The sequence below is a fragment of the Tachypleus tridentatus genome, chromosome 5 (genome assembly GCF_004210375.1).
Source record: "Tachypleus tridentatus isolate NWPU-2018 chromosome 5, ASM421037v1, whole genome shotgun sequence".
Taxonomy (NCBI): Eukaryota; Metazoa; Arthropoda; class Merostomata; order Xiphosura; family Limulidae; genus Tachypleus; species Tachypleus tridentatus.
In genome coordinates this window covers 20,557,868-20,572,656 of record NC_134829.1, presented here as the reverse complement: position 1 = coordinate 20,572,656, position 14,789 = coordinate 20,557,868, and the positions used below count along the sequence as shown (strand labels likewise).

Below are 14,789 nucleotides of genomic sequence, written 5' to 3'. Positions count from 1 at the left end.
TGCATTTTTTATTTTTCGCCACTAAGTTACATTACGTCTTCGTAAAAATACTAATGTCCGATATGAATCCGCAGAGGTTAAATATAGTTTGTAATGTTCGAAGTCTATAAACGTTCCTAATTACCCATCTGAAGTTTCCTGATTGACTAACATTAATGACAATTATAGTTTTCGAAATTTATAGTATACCAACTAAAGTAAACCAACAACATATACTGTCTCTTGGTGCGTCGCGTTGGTTACATTTATAAGCGTGAGGAGAGTTCCCAGACATTTTAGCCTGCATAACAATATAGTCGATACACTAGTGATAGTACGCACATATATCGTTGATTCTTACCCTTGAAAATCTCCTACAACTTTAATGAATAGGCGGAAACTTCGCAATACAGATTTAATGGTTATGCCCATTTGTAAATATGTATATTTAACTTAAACCAACATCGATATTAAAATAGATATGTGATAGTAAATCCGTTAAAGCAGCTTACTACCTTTTGGAACTGGAAGGGTAAATTTCAATATTTTCATTTTAACTCGTAATATATATTCACTTGAGCATCTGTGATTACATTACGCTGTTCATACCAAAAATTGTGAGGTTCTTACCTCTGTAAACACCTCGGTTGTTAGGTTACAGTTCCTGCTTTGTACTTTGTACTATAGTTTTATTTTTCACGAGTATGTTTTTTTTTTTGTATGCGACGTTATTTGGCTTTGACGTAACTATTTGTACATTGCACTATAAAGATAACTCAGGATGTGTATGTCTGCTAGTATTCATCACCCAGATCTGGCTGACTCGATCACTATAATGTTATTTTATGGTAACTGGAAACTATCCAACTATATATTTCATTTTGGGGTTTTTGCTTGAGAAGAAGAATACATAAAATATGACACGTTTCAACTTTTTTATAAATTTCTGCCTTTGAACTTCAGGGTATATTTACTTAATCAGTTAAAACATTCAGTAACTACCTTTCACAAAGCAAGGCTTCTAGTTAGTGTCTGAACACGTTATTACGGAGTTTATAACAACAACAACAAAATGAATGAAGGAGAGCTTTATCTAGTGTTGTTCTTTACACAGTTTTCACACCCTTAACAGGTACCTTTAGGAAGTGAACAACGTCCCCCACTAGTACAGCAGTAAGTCTATGGAGTTACAACGCTAAAATCAGCGGTTCAATTCCCCTCGGTGGGTTCAGCAGATAGCTCGATGTGGCTTTGCTATAAGAAAACACAAGCTACTAAAATTATGTGTATCAAAGGAAGAGATATGTTATAGTTTCTTTTTGTTGTTGTTAAAATTAATATGTCCCTATTTCTAGATTTTCCTTGTGGTTCCTAAATTAAGCGCAACTATGATGGTATTTCATTGTGTTTTGAACCCCCAATTCTCCTGCATGGCGGTTTTAATGAATTTTAATTTCACTCTTATAAATGGCAATAGAGTACAGCTCGTCTAAACTTACGGGGCAAGTGCTGCCGTTAATTATCCCACCCAATAGTATTTCCTAACCTCATAGTTAACTAAAATAAATAAAGTTCGCGAATTCAAGCTTGACCAACAAAGAGAAAGAAAAGTGCAGTCGAAGCAATCAAACGGTAATGCTTCGAATATATAGAAAAGCCAGTACTTTGTGGTAACAGTACCTTTCAACAGTGCCTTATATGTCATGTTGCTTTGTAACATAAGTTTCTCTTGTTTCTGTTTTGAATTTCAAATAAAGCTATACAACAGCTATCTGCGATAACCGTCCCAAATTTAGCTGTATAATATTAGATGAAAGGCATCGCTACTTACCTCCAACTCTTGGGCTACTCTTTTACGAAGGAACAATGGGATTGATTAATACATTATAACGCCCCCATCACGCCAAACATGTTCGCTGTTTCAGCGCTCTAACCACCTGGCCATGCCGATACTAGCAATCAAAAATATAAATTAATGTTTTGTTAGTTCGTGTGCTGAAAGTATAATATTAAATTTATAGAAAATGAAACAAGAAAATATTAATGGATTTTATCATTTAAAGTCTCTGTTGATCAAACAGATTTATTCTTTATTAGAAGTGTCAGTGGAAAAGCAGAAAATTGTTTAACTCAGAAACGATTTAAGATTAAAATTGAATCTTTTTTCATGATAAATCTAATGCACTTGGTCTTAGACTAGGTGATCCTACACTACGTAGCCCCGAAAGGCCAGGTCGTTAAGGCACTCGACTCGTAATCTGAGGGTCGCAGGTACGAATCCCCGTCACAGCAAACATGCTCGCACTCTCAGCCGTGGGGGCGTTATAATGTTACGTTCAATCCCACTATTCATTGGTAAGAGAGTAGCTTAAGAATTGGCGGTGGGTGGTGGTAACTAGCTGTCTTCCCTCTAGTCTTACGCTGCTAAATTAGAGACGGCTAGCACAGATAGCCCTCGTGTAGCTTTGCGCGAAACAAACAAATCCACATTACGTATTTACTTCAGGTTTATTATGTCAACACTCACTACACTTATAGAATTTCACGACACACACAACCTCACGAGCTCCTTGCATTCCTATCAATAAAATCGTAATAGGCAAAAAGTAATAAATGTGTTCCATATGGATAAATGCATTTTGGCTTTTACGACTCCTCCTATTTCAAGAAATCAAATGTGATGTGACACACGCTGGCTTTTATATAGGTTAGATTTTCAATGTTTGAATTTCTAATGTGTGCATTACGTATCACAGTGTTGCAATGATTTCGTTAACTTCTATTTATGTGCTCAATAGCTCTTTGTATCGTGATCTCATCAGTCTTTATTTTGTTTCTTTACTGTTTAAGTACAAAAATCTGAAGAAGTGTAAATCTGCCTAATGTAAACCCAAAGTATTGAAACGAGATGACTTATCAAAACTGGTTTCAAAGTGTTTTAATGTGAAGCTATTTATACAAAAAAAAAACATTATGAATTCTGTATACCATCTTTAGCAGATGCCCCATTGATATTTTCGTGGGACGGACGTGGTTTATAGGTTTGTCTACCGAACTGTTAATTCGGAAGTCCGTGGTTTACGTCCCGCTAAAAGAAAATCACGCTCCAAACGTTGGTGCAATAGATGTATTATATTAGAATGACTCGGGCGGTTAAATCTGACTGTTTCATCAGAAAAGAGTAACCCAAAAGTTGGCGGTGTTTGCTGGTTGAATAGGCACGTGTCTTCTCTCTAGTTTACTTTTTTTCAAAATTAGGGATAGCTTGCCTAGATTGTTACTGTGGGGCTTTGTGCATATAACCAAAGTCAACAACCTATTTCTGAAATGATTAGACGAAATACTTTTTTAAATAAGGTTTAGAAATTTGATTTCAGTGTGAAAAATAGATTAACTACTGGGAATCTATGAGAGTAGAATTAATTTAAGATATGTAAAAGATAAGATTCATAAAATATGTCAAAATCGAAGCTTACCTTAGATAAAGATATATAAAGGTATTAACTACTGGGAATCTATGAGAGTAGAATTAATTTAAGATATGTAAAAGATAAGATTCATAAAATATGTCAAAATCGAAGCTTACCTTAGATAAAGATATATAAAGGTATTAACTACTGGGAATCTATGAGAGTAGAATTAATTTAAGATATGTAAAAGATAAGATTCATAAAATATGTTAAAATCGAAGCTTACCTTAGATAAAGATATATAAAGGTATTAACTACTGGGAATCTATGAGTAGAATTAATTTAAGATATGTAAAAGATAAGATTCATAAAATATGTCAAAATCGAAGCTTACCTTAGATAAAGATATATAAAGGTATTAACTACTGGGAATCTATGAGAGTAGAATTAATTTAAGATATGTAAAAGATAAGATTCATAAAATATGTCAAAATCGAAGCTTACCTTAGATAAAGATATATAAAGGTATTAACTACTGGGAATCTATGAGAGTAGAATTAATTTAAGATATGTAAAAGATAAGATTCATAAAATATGTCAAAATCGAAGCTTACCTTAGATAAAGATATATAAAGGTATTAACTACTGGGAATCTATGAGAGTAGAATTAATTTAAGATATGTAAAAGATAAGATTCATAAAATATGTCAAAATCGAAGCTTACCTTAGATAAAGATATATAAAGGTATTAACTACTGGGAATCTATGAGAGTAGAATGAATTTAAGATATGTAAAAGATAAGATTCATAAAATATGTCAAAATCGAAGCTTACCTTAGATAAAGATATATAAAGGTATTAACTACTGGGAATCTATGAGAGTAGAATTAATTTAAGATATGTAAAAGATAAGATTCATAAAATATGTCAAAATCGAAGCTTACCTTAGATAAAGATATATAAAGGTATTAACTACTGTAAATGTTCTTTGTAAAGTATAGATTCGATTCCTCCTTCGGGGAAACTCAAGTTGTTGACATAAAGGAGAAATTCAAATGTGGTGTCATCCCGAGAAATTGTAACAGCAGGTCGAAGAATAATTTTGAGATTCAACTATAGGAAACGAGATAACAATGGGCAAACAGAACATTTTTTCGTATGCGAGAAAGAGAGCAGATAGGGATCAGTTTGCAACTAACAATGACGACAACCTTTCTGCGTAAACATAAACATTGTTATACTTATACAAAGGTAAAATACAGTTTTATTGTTTTCACGGGATGGAAATTATGTATATTCATAATAAATGAAAGGTTAATCTTAGGACATGAAAAGTTGCTTCCCTTACGTGTAATTGTAAGAAACGCAAAAGCGCCCATAAAACTGCAATAGAAAACAAGGAACCGCAAATTCGCAAATCTCTCCGCGTGGACCCAACAAACCTTGGCCAAGTTTGGTAAAGATCCATCAATGGAAATGAAGTAGTGGTAAAGAAACGCCCATAAAAACCACAAAACGCAAAATGTAAAATTGAAAATATATGTGTAGCTCCCTAGGGACCCTATGAATCTCCATATCAATTTTGATGTAGATCCATTCTCACTTCTGGAGTAGTTACATGGACGGACGACAAACTGTACTGTTATATTTATATAGATTATTATAGTTTTTTGTTTGGACGTCGAACACGCTTGCGTGAGAGAGACTTGTTATATCATTATAAAAAAACTAAAACGTAAATGTTATATATTTATGCAAATAATTCATAAAATCAGAACAAATAGCGACTTATTCCTCTCTGATTTGATCTATTGAGCCATTCTCTCGTCTTTAAATATTTTGTTTATGTTAAAACTACCAAGTATTATGTATTGTTTGTTTGTCAGTAGCTCAAAGCTACTCAATGCGCTCTTCACACAGCGGCGAATTCAGCCCCGGAACCTAACGTTGTTAGTCCGTAAACATATCGTTGACCCACTGGAAACGAATGTTTACGCAAGGCGACTTTTGCAAATGATATTAAGTCACTCATTGTGGAAAGAGGTGGCGGCTGTATTTCAAGTGTTGACATATGTGGCCTAGCCTTATCACATGCTAATATTCAAAGCATAATTCCGGTTATTCTTCGCTGCAAGAAACATTTAGGTAAGAACGAGGTTGTCGTGTCTGTTTTACCTTATATTTAACCTTATTACAAGTTTCCTTTTCTTAATAATTGAAGTTCTCAGAGCAATAAATTCTTTAGAACATACACACTAGAGCCTCTATACTAAAATTAAGTATAATTACCTTGAACTGGAGCAGACCATTGCTGTTTATAAGGCAATCCCAAGTTTGCATTCAGATGCATTAGTGACTTACTGTCCTTTGTTCTAACGGCTAGCTACTAAACGATCCTGGAATATACACCTGTTAACTTTTTCGAAATATTCCCCTTTTCGACACTCACTACTATTACTTGGTTAAAGCTTTATTAACAGGCTTCTTGGTGAAGAAAGGAAAATATGAAAATAAACAAAATAGGAAATACACTAATAGAAATTACCGAAGAGAAAGTGCTAACAAATACTAAACCCACTGAAGTAATTCACCAAAGATACATAAATGCAATAAAAAATGGAAGAACTGTGTAGCATTATTTTCTTACCAATAGAGTTTTATGTCTGTCGCTTTAGGCTTAAGTTTTGAGGTAGACTTTGGTCAAACATATAGTAATATTACACAATTAATTTCCACCCTGTCGACACTATGAATGGATGTTTGGATTAGGTGAATCCTATTATAAACACCCAGACAGAAGTGACTATAATAATGATCCTAAAGGAGCGCTACGTCCACAGATCAGTCTAACACATGCGCCGGAGAGTAGCAGAGAAAAACGTGCATACTAATCACCATTCTAATGAGTTCGGAATGCAAATGACCAAAAGCCACAACTTCAGGGAACGAGTTATACTGGATAAGGTACAGAGTTGAATTTAATTTATGATCTGGTAACTGTCAAGAACCTGGTTCTCTTTTTTTTTTTTGTATTTTTGAAGTTGATTAGTTGAACTAACCGAGCATATAGGCAGAGAAACGATGATATAGATTATATCAAAGGAGAGTATATGTTAATCATAATAACTATTGCAAAATACCAACAAACATGCACACTTCCATATGGTGGATTTACTAAATAATCCAAGCACCCACTTAGTAAGACGCGGTGGGTGAATCAGAAATATGGTTAAGCAATATTAAGCTATGGTTAAATTATGTTGAAGAGATAACATTGGAGAAATTTTGGACATAAAAGACCAACATTACTTTGTCACTAATGGAATTTTGAGAGTTTTTATCGTGATAATCTGTACCAGTTAAAACCATGCGTTAATTTAAAAGTATTTTTATCACAGAAGTAGTGCCAATTGAAACGATATGATAAGTCGAATTTTACATTTTTAGTACAATTTTCCAGAGTAGAAACAATGTTATAGATTACCTGTGTTTATTGATGACTTTGTCCAGCTAGAACAAAATCACAGATTAAAGGCAACTGTTTTACTTAGCGGAATGGGCTAAATATTTCGATGTTAAATTGTAGTTAACCCTATTTACTATTTATCTTAATATTACAAAGTGAAGTATATTACATTTATGAACGCGACAGTCTGGTTTTCTTTAGTAACCATACATTTACATATTTATTTGGTGAAATATATTACAATTATTGATGTAATATCGTAATTTATCATATAAGCATAACTTATTGTATTTACATCGAGGAATACACTACCTTTAATGATGCCATTATGTGTTTTCCTGGCCTGGCATGGCCTAGCGCGTTAAGGCGTGCGCTTCGTAATCTGAGGGTCGCCGGTTCGCGCCCGAGTCGCGCCAAACATGCTCGCCCTCCCAGCCGTGGGGGCGTTATAGAGTGACGGTCAATCTCACTATTCGTTGGTAAAAGAGTAGCCCAAGAGTTGGCGGTGGGTGGTGATGACTAGCTGCCTTCCCTCTAGTCTTACACTGCTAAATTAGGGACGGCTAGCACAGATAGACCTCGATTAGCTTTGTGCGAAATTCCAAAACAAACAAAATGTGTTTTTCCTAGTAGCCATAGATCTCCGTATTTTCTTGGTGGAATATATTACAATTATTGATGTGACATCGTAGTTTCTTGTATGTTCTTAGAGGGATATATTACATTTAACGATGTGATATTATGTGTTTTTCTAATTACCCTATATCCCATAATGTGATTAGTGTGAAATGACATAAATATTGTTCTGAAGTTGTTATTTTCTCTAGTTACACTAGGTCATCGTGTACTCACACACTGGAATACTTCACACTAATCTATGTGACTTTGTTGTTTATATTAGTTACTATAGAACTCTGTGCTTACACAGTGGAATATGTTAATTCGTTCATTAGTGAACATTGTAGTTTTGAAGAGTTACCTTATATATCATCATGTCTACATATATATATTCAATGTTTAATTCGTATACGTATTTAGTTTACAGTGTCACTTACATTGGTATCTTCTATGCTACAATTGTTGAGATGTCATCTTTAATTTCGTTTTTTTACCTTTTACGTTTGGTATAACAATTACATTAAGATATATAAAATTTTATTACTCATTATTATTGTATACACGCACACACATGCACATAATATTATTTGTGTGTGTGTGTGTGTATCTATATATATATATATAATATGTTATAACAAAAACAAACCTAAACAAAAATAAAATACACTGCACGAGTTGAAAGGATCCCCAAGGTACAGGCTATAATGTGGAATATAAAATGTATCCTAGGTTTTGGAAATGACTGCGGAAGAAGGAGCCATATTGCGGTGGAGATACACTGTCTATCAGTCTTAACCTCCGTTCTCCAGCAGCCCGGCATGGCCAGGTTGTTAAGGCACTCGGCTTGTAATCCGAGGGCCGCGGGTTCGAATCACCGTCACATCAAACATGCTCGCTCTTTCTGCCGTGAGGGTATTGCAATGTTACGGTGAATACCACCCATCGCTGGTAAATGAGTAGCCCAAGAGTTGGCGGTGGGTAATGATAACTAGCTGCACTCCCTCTAGTCTTAGACTGCTAAATTAAAGACGGCTAGCGTAGATATAGCCCTCGTGTAGCTTTGCGCGAAATTAAAAAAACAAACAAAGCGTTCGCCAGTCTCATATGAATAACTAAAATAAACGAATAAAAATTATGAGAGCGGGATGTGGGTAGTGAAGCCCACAACGTCCCACACCTATATCACCCTTCCAGAGTGTGAAACCATAAGAACTTCAGACCATTTTACAGAATATGTTCCACGCGTTGTTCTTATAATTCGAAATAAGTTTGGATTAACAGTAGGACTAACTCGACCTTCTCATATCTTTACAGTGCCATAATCAGTCAGTTATTTGAAAATCTGCAAATAATCCACGAATCCAGCTTTTTCTGGCACCCTGTATGGTTAAAAGAAATCAGGAAGTAAAGCACACACTAAGATCAAACTTACAACAAATTGAATACAAATACAACAGAATATGTTTTTGGATCATTTACACAACCTTCTGATGCTATAATGACAAATAAATAATGCTGAAAAGAAAAATATAATATCAAAGCGTACGCACAAATAAGTAATATCCAGAAATGACGCATCATGTAGCCTGTTAGTCGTTTATTCAATAGTGGTGTGTTTGTCATGGGGTCTGTAACGATCGATAAGACTTTCATGTCGCAATTGTTCTAGAGAAATCTATAACCTGTGGTTTAACACATTTTAAGCATAGTAAAATGTTACCCAATTTCTGAGGAAATTATTTACTTATGTAAAAGTACATATGACGTTAAAAAAACCACAAAAACTGTACATTGTGGAGAAACATTTTGGGATTCATCATTCGAGAATTGCTGTAGAACATGTAAAACATTCAACATGGTAAAATAATCGCAAGACTGTGTAATCTACATATATACAACAAATGTTCAAATTTAAAATTTCCGAACAACATGAACCATCAGTACTTAAATTGGTACATAAAACTGCCACAGGAGAAGATGCGACATCTCCCTCTAACATTGATTATAGAACATTTGTTGAGGACTCTAACTCACCCTATTCAAGTTATCTCTTTTAATGGTATTTTCAATTGTTTCTAATAACTGTGTTATATATATATTATCCTTTTAATGGCATTATGTTTAGTCCTGATCAGTAGCTTTATTATACAATCGTTATAATATCCTTTAAATTCTATATCCATTTTACATAATATTATTTATTTTATATTGTATGTCCATTCAAAACAACAATAGGCTTATTTCAGGCTTTAAAAAGAGGATTTTCCTTGAAACATCACCAAGAAAATAGAAAATAAACCTAAGAACATACGTACATATATATATATATATATATATATACGTATGTTCTTCTATATATATATATCTAATTCTGAAAGTTCAGATTATATTAAATACGTCATTTTACAAATGTATGTTTTTAGAGTTTTGTTTAATTTCTTTCAAGCTATTAGGCAAATAAGTCACAAGATACTAGGATATTTTTACTTCAGGAGCGACTACTCCTTCAGATGAAGGATTTAAAAATCTAAACGTGAACTAAATGACTTCCGCAGCCCCAAGAGATGTCAGCTTCTGGTAACTGAAAAGGAAGAGAAACTTTAAATTAACTACATTAGTCTATCATCAACCTAAGTCAACACCTGCGCTTTATGGTAACAGCAGGTGATGTAGTGATCTCTTGTGGAAGCTCAGCACTAATGTTCACCCAGCGGAGATGCAAACTCTCAAGTACAGAACATTTCTTCCAAAGCAACATGCTGTTTAAGGAATAATTCTGCCATAGACAACAGATGGCGCTACTACTGTTCAAGTATTTACAATTTTTAAAAACACGCACAAATAAGAATAACTTATTGAACTTCGAATAACTTACACTTGAACAGTTTATGGGAAATGTCTAAATTGTTTCGTATTTGATAATGATATGTTCGTCAGAAAACATCGGCTGACATCAGTAGTTACTATTAACTATTAATGTTACAAAGCAGTGTCGTTATTGTTTCAATTTTTGACAAGTGAAACAGGAATGTGTAAATGACAATCACGAAAGATAGCGGCTGGAAAAAAATACCACCTTATATCTTGCAGGTTTGATAATTCCAAATTTCCACGAAAAGATAAACACGTGGCTACCTGCGTACAATGTTAAACTGAGAGAGCAAAAGAAAGACAGGTAGTCAACAACACTCACTGCTAATTAACTCTTGGTCTTTGCTTGACTAAGTAGTAGAACATGGTTGTCTGTTTGTTTGTTTTTTTTAATTTCAAACAAAGCGACACAAGGGCTATCTACGCTAGCCGTCCCTAATTTAGCAGTGTAAGACTAGAGGAAAGGCAGCTTGTCATCACCACCCACCGCCAACTCTTGGGCTACTCTTTTACCAACGAATAGTGGGACTGACCGTTACAAATATAACACCCCCACGTCTCAAACAGCGAGCATGTTTGTTGTGACAATGATTCTAAGCCGCGACCCCCGGATTACGAGTCGAGTGCCTTATCCACGCCGGGCTTGAACATGTTTGTCATCAGGGCGTGGAGTACGTTTTATTACAAACCACAAATCCCGAATTCACAGTCTGAAAACTGTTTGTAAGCACCTTTTAACAAACGAAACCTATATAATTTCGTATTAAAAAGCAATTAAAATATTACAATACATTTCGTCTCAGAAAGTTACATGTTTGAATTGTCAACCTAACGATGAATAAGTAAGGGTTGTCATTATAGATAATTAAATTAGTTATCACTCTTTACATTATAAAATCTGTTAGACATAGCCATTTGTTCCTTGCATATACGTTACAAAGTGTTTGTTTTGAATTTCGCGCAAAGATACTCGAGGGCTATCTGCGCTAGCCGTCCATAATTTAGGAGTGTAAGACTAGAGGGAAGGCAGCTAGTCATCACCACCCACCTCCAACTCTTGGGCTACTCTTTTACCCACGAATAGTGGGATTGATCGTCACATTATAACACCCCCACTGCTGAAAGGGTAAGCATGTTTGGTGCAACCGGGATTCGAAACCGCGATCTTCGGATTACGAGTCAAACGCCTTAACTCGCTTGGCCATGCCGGACCTTCGTTGCAACGAGATAAATAAATTAAGCAACATAAATACATTTTTTTTCTTGACAAAGTTTATTTTCAAATGCACAGAACGTTGTATTTTCTATTTTCAAAAATTAATAAATGTTGAAACAGTCCTTTTTTTTTGCACAGATATGATTTGAGGTCCATATCTCGCCATTTGAATTCATATTTTATTGTGCTTGTCAAGATATTTCGTTGTATAATATGGCACGTTTATTATTCAATATGAAAAGATATTACATATAAAACGTTTGTAATCAGTTTATTTACTGAACGTTTTCGTTATAGTTCGTGTTGAAAATCATAGTCAACAAAATAGTTGGTAATTTACTTTCAAGTTGAGATTTTGGTAGATTACAACTGTAACATGTTTACCCTATTACAGATGAAATATTGGTTTCATATTAGAGTGGTCACAATCATCCCTCACTGTGTTAGAGCGAGAGGTGCACTTCACGTATCTCGATCTGTATAGAAAATAACGCAGGAGACAACACTAACATTGACTACCAGCATAGTCGGGGGTGCGACACCTAATAACACATGGTGATATAATAACGTAGACAAACACATGTTGCCGTGCGCGCAATGTGAGCGTCAGCTGAGGCACTTTGCCACTATGGTAACGCCTGTCTTTTGTTATTGACTTTGCTTGGCGAATGTGGCGTTCCAGTTTCTTTGTGGATTGCTATTACTGCCCCACCTGGCTGAAACTTTTATAGTGCGGGTACGTAATCCGTCTTTTGAGAACTTTCACGAGTCTGCAGAAAACTAATGGAACAGGCACAACAAGTTGAGGAGCTCCACCTGGTAGAGAGGAAAGTAGTGATGCGACAAAAAGTACCATCTGAAGAGCTGATATCGATGGTGATGGCTAACAACACAATTTTGCGTTGGCAACGCTTCTACAGATTATATTGTTGTACTTCTTAACTCAATAACAATTTGCCATATAAAGAATTGTGGCTTTTAGCAATGGTAAGGTTATAATTCTGCTAATAATAAAAAAGTATCCTTTTCTCTGATTATTCTAGAATGAAATAACCATAAATACCAACACTGATTAAATGTACATAAAAGTAATATAGTTCTACACTCCATGGTGGCAGAAAGTCTTGGTTATTAGCTAGACATTACCCAAAGGCAGGAAAAAAGTAATAATTCGAACGAAACTTGGTTGAAATAAAGAGAAAGACCAATTTCAAGGACGCTAAATTTTACAATAACGCTAACTATTAAACTAAAATAAAACATGGCCGAAGGTAGAAAGAAGCAAATTTACAATACAAATATTCAAGTTAAAAGTAAGAAAACGGAAGTAATATTGGCATAAAACAAAAGACAGAGAACTAACAATACTACAAGTTGATGATGGAGTTGTTTATTTTACATTTCACGCAAAGCTACACAAGGGCTTTCTACGCTAGCTGTCCCTCATTTAACAGCAAAAGACTAGAAGGAAGGCAGCTAGTCGCCAACAACAACCGCCAACTCTTAAACTACTCTTTTACCAACAAATATGGGATTGATCTAACGTTATAACGTCCCTACAGCTGAAAGGACGTACATGTTTGGTGAGATAGTATTTCGATTTCACGACCCTCAGGTTGCGAGTGAAGTGTGCGAACAACCTGACTATGCCGTGCAAACTCTCTTTGTTAACCTGAAGATGACCTGACAAGGTCGAAAGTTTATTTTGTACCTCATTTTAATTAAAGTTTTGATACCCATACAGACGTCTTGAGAAAACTTGCTTCGTTATAATAGGAAGTTATGTGTCAATAATAATTAATTAATTTGTTTTCGTGAAAGGTTTTCGAGAAAAGTTAATTCTACTAATAATTGCATTCGCGATTTGTTGCAGAACACGCTTAATATGTACGGTATGCCAAATCATGGCCTCGTGATTAGCATGCTGGCTGTGAAAACAAGTATCGCTGGTTTGCGACCAGTTAGATCATTTTGGGATTTGTTTGACGGTCAAATCATACTATTTGACTAGACAAGCCCAAAAGTTAGTGAATGGTGCAGTTAATTAGTTGACTTCCCTCTAGTTTAAGGCCTGGCATGCCCAGGTGATTAAGGCACTTGACTTGTAATCCCCTTTACATCAAACATGCTCGCCCTTTAAGTGGGGACGTTATAATGTTTCGATCAATCCCACTATTCGTTGGTAAAAGAGTAGCCCAAGAGTTGGCGGTGGGTGGTGATGACTAGCTTCCTTCTCTCTAGTCTTATACTGCTAAATTAGGGACGGCTAGCGAAATTCAAACCAAACCAAACAAACAAACCCTCCAGTACATCATTTCAAAGTTAGAGATGGCTAGCGCAAGTAACTCTTGTGTAGTTTTGCGCGAATATTCGAAAAAAAGAAAACCAACAAAACAGACATAGCTATACGCTAAGTAATGAATTTAAATTATGGTAATCTCAACGCTTACAGTTAACTTTAACAAACACTTAACACTCTGGTTTTTATGTCAACGTTCAGAATTTGTTGTTGTTTTGTTTGGCTTATATCTACACAATGAGCTACCTCCGTTTCGTCCACAATGGGGAATCGAGTCCTGATTTTACTGTTGTAAACTGTCGGCTGACCTACAAGGCAGATGACGAGTTTTCAATATTTATGGAGAAAAATCACAGCTTCCTTTTTGGAGTCGTACTTGGGGTTACCTTTAAAACAGCTATAAGCAGCGGATAATTGAAAATTGTTTAGTATAGTGAACGTAGCAATCAAAGTATTTTACGAGCATAGACAGTAAAGGGGTTACTCCTTTATTTACGTACTAAAAGCATCGAAATGTACTACATGTAGAAAATTAGCATAAAGTAATTTCTGTGATATTACTTCAATCATTTACAGACTTTTGAATTCTGATCACAAATATCCAGCCTGGAGACAGGTTTCAGAATATTCCAAATTAGAGACACAGTATGAGAAAGAACCACAAATTAAATTATCCTCTATGGTACCGATCGTCCAAACGCCAGTGAATATTTCTTTTGAGATTCTAACTGTGTATGCCTATATATTCTGTTCAAAATGATATAAAAATATACTCGTGAAATTAGAAAACAGTCTCGATGTGCATTTCAGTGCGAAATAAAACCAGTGATATTGCCTTTGATTTGAAATTGTTAATATGTTTTCAAGCTTTAGTTTAACACAGGAATGACATCAGTTAATAGCAATCTTGACTACACTTCTTATCTTCTC

The 14,789-nt window shown here is 34.9% G+C and overlaps 1 long non-coding RNA gene across 5 annotated transcripts in view; it reads right to left on the bottom strand.

Annotated features, from left to right (window-relative positions):
- LOC143250664 (uncharacterized) overlaps window positions 1-14,789 on the bottom strand; it is a 90,893-nt gene that overhangs the window by 41,262 nt on the left and 34,842 nt on the right. The window contains exons 1-2 of one of the 5 annotated variants that reach the window (XR_013028293.1): window positions 6,037-6,238; window positions 5,679-5,873 (exon numbers count right to left, since the gene is read on the bottom strand). The exons of 2 other annotated variants lie outside the window; for them this stretch is intronic. This is a non-coding gene — a long non-coding RNA (uncharacterized LOC143250664). Of the gene's footprint in view, window positions 1-5,678; window positions 5,874-6,036; window positions 6,244-14,789 lie in introns of those variants that run through there. 2 more of the 5 variants (XR_013028294.1, XR_013028296.1) reach the window with 2 other exon arrangements.